The sequence below is a fragment of the Neophocaena asiaeorientalis genome, unplaced genomic scaffold (assembly GCF_003031525.2).
Source record: "Neophocaena asiaeorientalis asiaeorientalis breed wild unplaced genomic scaffold, Neophocaena_asiaeorientalis_V1.1 scaffold135, whole genome shotgun sequence".
NCBI lineage: Eukaryota > Metazoa > Chordata > Mammalia > Artiodactyla > Phocoenidae > Neophocaena > Neophocaena asiaeorientalis.
In genome coordinates this window covers 321,793-332,611 of record NW_020175190.1, presented here as the reverse complement: position 1 = coordinate 332,611, position 10,819 = coordinate 321,793, and the positions used below count along the sequence as shown (strand labels likewise).

Here is a 10,819-nt window from a genome sequence, read left to right as displayed (position 1 = left end):
TGGGAAGGGGGCGGGGAGAGGCAGCTGCTTTCACTACCCAGCTGGATAAGGGGAAGAGGTGAAGGACGAAGTGTGCTGATTGTTTTTGCAGCCTGCTGATGGTATTTATTCCAATTATTATTCTCGTAATGCTGATGTTATTTGCAATTCTGTAAAGCTCTGCCTCTTCTCTACTCTGCTGTCTGCTAGGTTTAATGCTGTTACCTTTCTTGAGCAAATTTTACCTGGGATCTAGAGCCCTTTTACACAGCTTTTATGATTTGCACAATGAAATTTTATTTCATCTGTTGTTGGCTTTGATCTTGTTTATACTTTTGCACTGAGTGTATTAATATTTCATCAACCTCTATATGTAAGGAAAATGGAAATGCCTCTAAACTTTACATCTGGGCTTGCGGCCGTCTTTTAGAAAGCGTTTTAGCAAAGTTGGATTTTCTCTTGGAAATGTTCTTCTGGCGATTTCCATAGCATAGCAGTTATTTAATATATCCATGTTGGACCAGAAATGTCATTATAGCTGTTTGCTTACCTTTTCAAGGAACCAAGATAGGAAGATTGTTTATATAAAGATAACTTATAATTGAGGTGCTCAGTGGTTTGTTCTATATTGGTAACTTTAATACTGGACAACTGAGAACTCCAGAGGAAAGATTTGTGTTGAGTTGTTTGGGCAGTCATGAAACCAAACTGAATTTAATTCCTGCACTTTGCAAACAAATGCTTGTTTCTTTAAATCGTGTAATGGCTCTTCTTGGGCTACCATTTTCTATTTTCCTCATCCTATAAGTGGGATGAAATATTGTCCACAGATGTTCAAGTGTCCAGGCTGAAAACTAATTTTATCCATGTAAGCTCCTATTGAAGTTAAATAAGGTATTGGTGGTGTGTTTTCTCAGTGCTATTTTAAATTAAAGCTAAAATTATTCCCTAAGGGACTGATGATTTCAAGGGCTTTGGTACTGGGGTTGTACATGGTTATTTGATTTATGTTTTTCCAAATCTGTGATATATCAAACCATCTTTTGACTGGATGTGATCTCCTTTAAATCTTACAAAAAAGATTCATATACTCTAAATGATGCTACTGTAATCCTTTGGGAACATAGTGTGCATATAAACAAATAACCGAAATGAAAATGAACATTTCCAGATGAGTATAGAGGAGCCTTGCTTCAGGGAAATGAAATATGAAATTCTGAACATTTCAATTTTTCATAGAGATTTTCATTTTAAAAATTGGAATTTTAAAATAAATATGTTAACATTGTAGAATAAATTCTACATATATTTCCTGAGCCTGGTTATATGCCAGGCACTGTGCTAAGCACTGTAGGGAAGACAGTCATAAATGAGACAATTCTGACCTCTACGGGGCCATCGTACGATAAGGGCGGTAACTTGAACGCAGAGCAGCTTATGCTAAGTTCTGGAGTTTTGGGGTTTTTTCCCTATCTTCACGAAATCAGACTTTTCCAATAGGTTTAGAGAAAAAGAATGAATTGCCTTGATAAATTGTTGTAATGAAAAAGCATTTTTATTAATAATACTGTTATCTCTAAAGTGCTTTTGCTAGGAGTTGATTCTTCAGCTTGATCAAACTAGCACTATATGAAGAGGCTGCAGGGATCGCCATCCACCCCCTTTAGGCTAAGAGAATATTGTGGCTTTGTTTCAACATGCATTTCGGGAGAATGCTGTTTGGGTGAGGGATTGGTTCTTGAGAGTGGGCTTTCTTGTAGCGGGTAGCAAGTTTCATTTACTAGAGCAACTATATCTGTCCTGTCTAATTATAGTTCCTTCTTCTAAGATTTTCAAAGAGTGGCCTTGTACAGTGTAAATATATCCATTTGTTTAAGATATTTAATTAAACTCATGGATCACTTCTAAACCAGCAGTAATCTGCCCGTTTATTCAACTGATTGTACTATGACATGCTGGATAGGACAGGTGGTTCATGGGGCTTTTGCTCTAACGAAAATGTTTAAGAATGAAAAAAATATGTCAAGATCCCTTAGAGAATTTAAAGCTTAGTCTTAACAATACCTTACATCTGTATAGCTACTTATAATAGATAGGACACTTACCTTATTTCATTTCCCCAGAATTATATTACATAGGGTAAGCAGCATGTGTCTGTGCCTAGAGACTTGGGATCAAACCTCTGCACTATTGTTACTAGCTGGAAAACCTAGAAATGTTTAAGCCAGTTCCCTTTTTATAAAACTAAGAACATCATAGTTGTTCTCACCATAGAGCTTACGTTTGAGGCTTGAAACAACATGAGAATACCTTTGCAGTTTTTCTTCTTTTTGCTGTCTGTGCCCTTCCAATTTATGAGATGAGGAAAGTTACTCTTACAGATGGCAGGAGACTTGTTCAAGGTGAAATAGCAAGTTAATGACAGCCAGATTCGAGTCTTCTGACTCTAAGGTCTAAGTTTTTCCCCATTGAACTAAGCTATCTTTCTGTGTAGGCATAATATCATTGTTGAAATGGAAACAATATTATCTACTTTGGTTTTTCCTGAGATGTTCAGAGAATTTAATGACTTTATAAGTCAACAGATTCCAGATAGATTCTAGAACAGCCCCTTTGCTGGATTTGTCTTGCAGAGCTGTCTGCCTGTCCTGGCTCACTTTCTCCTCATTTTAAAAATTAATTAATTAATTTTTGGCTGTGTTGGGTCTTCATTGCTGTGTGCGGGCTTTCTCTAGTTGCGGCGAGCAGGGGCTACTCTTTGTTGCGGTGCGCAGGCTTCTCATCGCGGAGTGCGGGCTCTAGGTGCGCAGGCTTCAGTGGTTGTGGCGCGCGAGCTCCGTAGTTGTGGCTCGCGGACTCTAGAGTGCAGGCTCAGTAGTTGTGGAGCACGGGCTTAGTTGCTCTGGGGCATGTGGGATCCTCCCGGACCAGGGCTCGAATCCATGTCCCCTGCATTGGCAGGTGGATTCTTAACCAGTGTGCTACCAGCGACGTCTCACTTTCTCTTCATTTAAATTATTCTCTAGAAGAGTGTCATTCAAAGGTCATCCTCTCATATCCCACATGGCATTGCAGCTATACCAATTCACTAGCTCAGAAACTTCATACTTCTCCTGTGTGCATTTTGCCTTCCACGGAAAGTAGAATCCACAGAAGTAGAATGCCCAATCTTGAGTCACTAAAGTGTTCCAACATAAGGCTTTACTTACAAAGTTCATAATGACAAGTCATAAGACAGTAGACCAACTAAAATCCAGATTTTAATGGGATTTAAAAGTGTAAGGATGATGAAGAATGCTAAAATGTTTTCTTGCCTTGTATGAATCTGACTGAAAACAAAAATTATCTTTAACAAATACTATTCCAGGTAGTGTTTAAACACAGCACCCACATTTTTAATCTGGCTTTAACTTTATGAAACATTTACTTGGATAACTTCATAATTCATTGAAATATCATCAGCATATATGTACTAATATTACTTACTTAGGAATACCTGCCCATTTAAGGGTCTTGAAGGTTGAAGGCAAAGTTGATTCACCCAACTTATTTAGTTGTGGCTAAAGTTTGAATGACTCTGGATAACCATTTAAGGATGCACCTGTGTCAAATTTCAAATGCTTGGAGACTGCCATGTTTCATAGACTTAGGAGAATCCATGTAGCCTATGATATACACTTTCTGTGAGGAAGCTTTCACTGCCTTCTGAGGCAGTACCTTTGGACTGCTCTCATTGGTACAGAGTACTTTCTTTTATCTAGGCAAAAATCAGCCTTTCTGCCCTCTATGTTTCAAAATAAATCTAACCCCCTTCCAAAGGTTTTTCATCAATTTTTATTATAAAAGTTTTCCATGCTCTTGGCTAAAAAAGAATAAAAGATTTCATAAAGGAATAAAACGAAAAATGTAGAAATGTACCTTCTCCCTCCCTGATTTTTTAGGTCCTTGCCCCAGAGATAACCCCTATTGAAAGTTTGTGTAAACAAATATAGGGCTTCCCTGGTGGCGCAGTGGTTAAGGATCCGCCTGCCAATGCAGGGGACACGGGTTTGAGCCCTGGTCTGGGAAGATCCCACATGCTGCGGAGCGGCTAGGCCCGTGCGCCACAACTACTGAGCCTGTGCTCTAGAGCCCGCGAGCCACAACTACTGAGCCCATGCACCACAACTGCTGAAGCCCACGCACTTAGTCCGTGCTCCCACAACAAGAGAAGCCACCACAATGAGAAGCCCGCACACTGCAACGAAAAGTAGTCCCCACTTGCCGCAACTAGAGAAAGCCCGTGTGTAGCAATGAAGACCCAGTGCAGCCAAAAATAAATAAATACATTTATATAAGAAACCCCCACCAAAAATATATTGTGTATATATATGTGTGCTTATATAAGATTAAAACTGTAATAAAATACAGATTCAAAGTTGTAACCATGTACCTTTATATACAATTGTTCAATAATGTTTAATGATAAAAATAGCTACAATTTAACGACTACAATCCAGACATTGTGCTAAGCATTGTACATATGGTATCTTATTTAACCCTCGTAAGAATTCTTTAAGGTGGGTGATAGTTACTTTCCTCTTATAGTTGAATAAACTGAGGCACAGAGAGGTTCAGCAAGTTGCCTGAGGTTACACAGGCTCTACTCATTCTATATTGAGTAAAATTCCATAGAGAAATGCCTATAAGATTGCAAATGAAGAACTTAGTAGTAAATGTTTCTATCTGCTTCTTTCCCTGAGGTAAGAAGAAATAAGAGTGTCTGAGGGAGCTGAAATAAATGTAGTTGTTTTTCACGTTGAATCTCGTGAAACAAGTATCTCCTTTTGTATTAAATATAACATAAAGAATTTTAAAATGCTGAAAACTAAGGAAATAGAGCAAAAACAGTATTGGATAAGGCTTATTAAATCCTGATATAACGCTGAGAAAAGAGTATAATTGGTGCAGCTTCATAAATTTAAGGAACAATATCTTGCCAATGAAAATGAGTCCCTGCTGCTCTGGGAATTAGGTCCAGAGTATTCTTAACTGGACGTCCGAAGTCCCCTGTAGTACCTCTGAAAGCCAGCCCAATAGAACTTCATGTGCTTTCTTTACTGGTAGGTCCCTTGCCTCCCACCTGCATCTCTGCTTCTGCATACACTGTTCCCTCAGCTTAGGCCAGCTTATCCCATAGCCATCTAGATGTCCACTTTTCCAGGTTATCTCCTACTCATTCTTCAGGACGTGGTTTCCATAATCTTAAACCCTATAAGCTGCATGAGATGGAGCATTCTCCATGCTCCTTCAGTGGCTTGCACGTCCCTGTCATAGCTGTCATCACATTGAGTTGTGATATGTTGCCTAGCATGTCTCTCCATCTAGACAGTAAGTAAAGTTCAGAGCAAGCCTGTCTTATTTACCTTTGTATTCTTGTCACTGCTTGGCATTCATTAGGAGCCTGATAAATACTCTCCAAATGAATGAAAGCATGAACGGAGTTGAATTTTTAAAAAGGGCATTTATAATGAAATATGCCCATCCAAACCTAAAAATAAGCATACAGCTAGATTTTCACGGAAATGAGGCCAGACTTGAAAGAAATGAAACTGTTGGCAAAAAGCTAGACCAGTTCAATAATGAGCATTTTTCATATGCAGGGATACCAGAGGGGAGAGAAGGATGATTAATACATAGTCCCAGACTCCCAAGAATTTTCTGATGTGTAAATAATTAGCTTAACGAAAGACTGCTTTGATCAAAAAAATGCAATCTATTGTATGATTCATCAAGGCGACTTTTTCAGCAGAAAAACAGAAACACTAAGTGTATACAACTAAAAAAATAGACTAACAATAGATGACTTTTCTCTGTAGATCTGTGTGTTTCATCCGTATCACAAGGTTTGAATCTTAGCCACTTTCAGGTTTAGTGTTAAACATTTTTTTGGTATCACCTTTGGCCATGTGTAGTTATATACAAGCTTTATGGTGACTTACTGCTTTTTATCACCTGTACTCATCTTGAACTCCTTTTGGAAAGAATCTATAATTTTGAGGTGGATTGAAGAATCCTGCAGTTTAGATTGTACGTTTCCTTGTTGCCAAAACTTGTAACTCAGGAAAAAAAATAAATTACAGTTAGTGTATATTAAACAGTTTCTCTTGAAATCTACTTGGAAGCTTTCGACAGAGCAGCTCAGTGTGTGAGAATTAGTGCTTCACGGTCAAAGGAATTAGGAAATTTCATGACATGTGTTAAGAGATCTGGCAGTTTCTGTTACCTTTAATTGCTTTACCTGACATGTCACAGGCTATAGTCTAGATCCAAAATTCCTTTTTTTTTTTTTTTTTTTGCGGTACGCGGGCCTCTCATTGCTGTGGCTTCTCCCGTTGCGGAGCACAGGCTCTGAACGCGCAGGCTCAGCGACCATGGCTCACAGGCCCAGCCGCTCCGCGGCTTGTGGGATCTTCCCGGACTGGGGCACGAACCCGTGTCCCCTGCATCAGCAGGCGGACTCTCAACCACTGCACCACCAGGGAAGCCCCAAAATACCTTCTTATTTCAATAATGCATCAAAGCATAATTTTAACTGGGGATAGAAATTAAAATTCAGCTGTGTGTGGTGTTACCAATGAAATAGCCCCACCACAGAAGCAATCAGATGACCCAGTAGCTTCTGTGCAGTGTTGGGTTTGCATGTGCAAAAAATTCCTGTTGGCATGTTGCAACTAGTACTCTACCTGGTGGCTGGCAAGTTTGTTTGGCATACGTTGTAAGCCATTTCCTGATTTTAGAAATATTATGCTGTGAAAGATGTGCACGCTGGAATTGGGCGTATAAGTGGTATAATAAGAGACAGAGAAAGTGTGAAGGGGGTGCAGAAGAAGAAGCCATAATTTGAACCAGGAGGACTAGGGAAGGCCACAGTGGAAAGTGATGTTTGAGCCAGATGCCAGTAGGTGGAGAAGGAAAGGAGAATTGTTTGGGGCTGAGGGCTAAGACACAGTGGCCTCATCATGCACAGTGTGTTGAGAGACCTGCATTTAGACCTGGCAGCTGAAGCCCTGTTGGGTGGGAAGTGCTCTAGTGGATGGCACTGGAAGATAGGTCCGGGTGAGCTTGCTGAGGAGCTTGGACTTTATTCTGTAGGCTGGGGGAGGTCGCCGAAGGTTTGGGAGTGGGGCTGAGGCAAGCCCGACTTATCCAACAGGCATAGTGCCTAGGGACCACAATAATTTTAAGGCCCACAAAAATGTTTTAATTTCAATTTCTTTTAAAAACTGGAATAAATAAGTAACAGTAAGGAATTCATCTTTATATCAATGCAGTAAAAAAATATGTAAACTTTTTTTTAAAACGGGGGAATGGGCACAGGAAGGCAGAAGTGCCCCAGGGCCCACAGAGTCTCTTGCAGCTCCAGAGAGAAGAATGTAGTGTGTGAATCCTGAGGATAATTTGCATCTGTGTAAGGGATGGAGTCCATCTGTGTTTCCTACCTGTGTCCTGGCTGCATCATATTTTCTTGAAGTGCTGGTTGAAAACACTGATTCCTAGGCTCCGGGAATTTCTGATTTGCTAAGGAGGGAGGAGGTGGACTGAAAGAGAGAGCGTATACGCCTGGAGGACAGGGAGAACAGTTACTTGGCAGTTTAGTTGATGCCCTGAGAAATAACTAAGGCCCAAGCCAGGGCAGTGCTGGTGAGACTGAAAGGAAGAGGCCGCTCCTGAAAGCATTATGCAGAATAGCGGACAGGCTGACAGCTGACCGGATGTGGGGCGGGAGGCCTAGAGAAAGCTAGAGATGATTAGCCTGGATGGCAGCAGGAGAGGAGGTAGTATTTCCAGTCTTTGCTAGAAGTGGAAAATGTGACCAACTGGTTTTCTCTGCTGCAGATGCACCACGGGCACGCGTGTGGCAGGGCTGAATGTGCTGTCAGCTTGGCACAAGATTTCACCAGGCTTTCAGCTCTTTGGTAACCTGCCCATCAGGCTGTGCAGATCTCCAGGGCAGTGCTGTGGAGGGGCAGGAGGCAGGAGCAGAGCCTGTGTTTGCCTGGAGGGAGGAGTAAGGTAATCGGTGGAAATGCTAGAACCGAAGCTCTGTGGCACTGGGCTGAGTCCAGGACCGAGGCTGGAGGCCAGGACCGAGGCTGGAGGCCAGGACCGTGTAGGGTAGCCAGCCTGCCCTTACTCCCATTCTCACTGGATGAGCCCTCGGCTCTGGTTCCTTGCCTGGTGATGGAGGCACAGGAAGAAAGCTCAAACACCAAAGAAACTTGGAAGATGATTACTGCAGCAGGAATTCTCGGTCTCTATGGAAACAGACAAGTGCCTGAAAAAAAAACCCTGACCCTAGGAATTCTCCAGGTCTGCTTGTACCAGCATTGGGCCACTTGAGCATTGCAGCACAAGTCCTAGCAGGACAGAAGCCCTCATTTCTCCTTTCTCTCTCCTCCTCTGCAGCCCTTCTTCCCTCTCTTTGCTTCTTTCTTTCTCTTTCTCCTTCACTTCCGTCTCCAACTTCCTCGTCTCCCTCTTTCCTCCTTTGCCTCTGCTACCCTTCTGCTCTGTTGTTCTCTCTCTTTTCCCCTTTCCTGTCTGGATCTCCTCCCTTCTCCCCAGTCAGTGAGTCAGCATGTTTTGGGAGACTTGGAGCCCCATACCATAAGAAGTGTGTGGATGACTGTAGTTTTGGGGTGTGTGTGTGTGTGTGTGTGTGTGTGTGTGTGTGTGAAACTTAGATCCCAGCCTGCTGCATGTGGTCCAATAGGTGTGAACAGTGGTGTCACTTTCCGGTTTGGGTAATTGCATCTGACCTACCTAAAATTTCACTTGCTGTTGCAAAGTATTCCAGGCTGTGACTTGGTGATGAGAGGTTTCATAAGCCTCCATCCCAGAGGTAACTGCATTTCATTCAGATGAAGGAAAGAATTTTTCTTCCTAATTTGCAACTAGGGAGTGCAAGATCATGGCTCTCCATTTCCCCCTCCCTGTCTCTCCTACCTCACCCCTGCAGGAACGCAGATCTTTCTCTTCCCCTCTGCTACTGCTGAAGCCTAGATCAATTGCTGTGTTTTCAGTCTTTACAGTTCAGTTTGCTGGTGCTCTTGCGTAGGGGGGGTATTAGGGAATCATGAGTCAGAAATCCCAGATAGAAGCTCTGGCTCTGTCATTTGCAGGCTGTAACCCTGGGCAGGTAATTCAAGTGAGAACAGTCATACTGACCCTGCCTGTTTCACAGGCAAGGTGAAATGAAGCTGATAGCATCGTGCAGTGAATAGCCCTTCATTTATTCACTTCACGGTGTCTGTGGTCTGCCTACTATGTGCTGGTATTGTTCTAGGCACAGAGGTACAATGCAGGATGAGACACAATCCAGTAAGCAAAGATAAAGGAGTATATGGAGTGTTAAATGCCATGGAGGGGACCAGAGTGAGAAAGGATAACTCAGGGTGGTGGAGGCCAAGCCAGCAGCAGGGCCCAGGTCTTCTGACATATTGGAGTGTGACAGAGATTGCAAAGGAGGAGGCCTGAGATCTTGGGCACCCAGTGACCAAGATGTATCGGCTACTTTAGGAGAAGACAAGCTGGAGGGATAGAACAGGAAAAATTAGGTTTTAGCTGTTAGGGAAATTGGCTTATTAGGTGCCTCAAAAAAGTATAGCAGGATTTCGCTTTAATTATTCGTCTTAACACCCAGCCATTAAACCCCCTCCCAGGGTAGGAGGCTGGCTTTGTCTCTCCATGTGCCAGGAGAGAAGTGTCTCCGTTATGCCTCTCACTGGTACACACAGCCTGGCAGGCTTTCACGCTGTCTTGTTTTGTGAGCATTTGCAGTCCTAACAGAATACATTTCTATTTCATATGTTGCTTTGTTTTCAAGTCTTTGCGTGAGAGCCGGGCTTCTTGTCTCAAAAACCAAAACCAAACCAAAACAAAAGCCCCTGTTTTTGTTTATAGCAGTGGTACCTGTTTATGAAAAGAAAATTTAAAACGATTGAGAGAGTGGTATAAAAATGAAAATAAAAGTCCACATTTTTTCTCTCAGCTTTTAGTTTTACTCTCCAGATATAATTAATATTAATGTTTTCTTTTATATACTTAGAGAATATGCAAGCATATGGAAGCTTATATACAACCGCATAGACATGCAGATCCCTGCACACCCATATACACATACACGCATTCATATGTAATGTATACTTGTATATCCTGGAATCTTATACATGCTGTTATATAACTTGATCTTTACTTAACACTATATCTTGGATAACTTTCTACATTAGTACCTAGAGATGTAACTCATTTTCTCTAATGACTGCTTTGAATTCCACTGTCCAAGTTCCTCTATTGATAGGCAGTAAATATCTTTGAACATAAATTTTTGTATATTGCATATGTGGTATACCTCTGGGATAAATTCTTAGAAATGGCATTGCTAGGAAAAAGAGCCTATTCATTTCACATTATGATAGATCTTGCTGCATTGCTTTCTAAGAACCTTGTACCAACTTAGATTTCTACTAACAGTGTATGGGATTACTTTTTTCCCCCACATCCTTGTCAAGGCTGAGTATTATCAAACTTCTTAATTTTTGGCAGTCTCATGAATGAGAAATAGTGATAATGCTTTGTTTAAAACTGGCATTATGGGGCTTCCCTGGTGGTGCAGTGGTTGAGAGTCCGCCTGCCGATGCAGGAGACACGGGTTCGTGCCCCGGTCCGGGAAGATCCCACATGCCACGCGGCTGGGCCTGTGAGCCATGGCCGCTGAGCCTGCGCGTCCGGAGCCTGTGCTCCGCAACGGCAGAGGCCACAATAGTGAGGCCCGTGTACAGCAAAAAAAAAAAAAAAA

At 42.0% G+C, this 10,819-nt stretch overlaps 1 protein-coding gene across 1 annotated transcript in view; it reads left to right on the top strand.

Moving 5' to 3' along the window:
- The window catches only part of DNAJC6 (DnaJ heat shock protein family (Hsp40) member C6), a 96,097-nt gene that overhangs the window by 520 nt on the left and 84,758 nt on the right, over nucleotides 1-10,819 (top strand). The window lies entirely within an intron of this gene.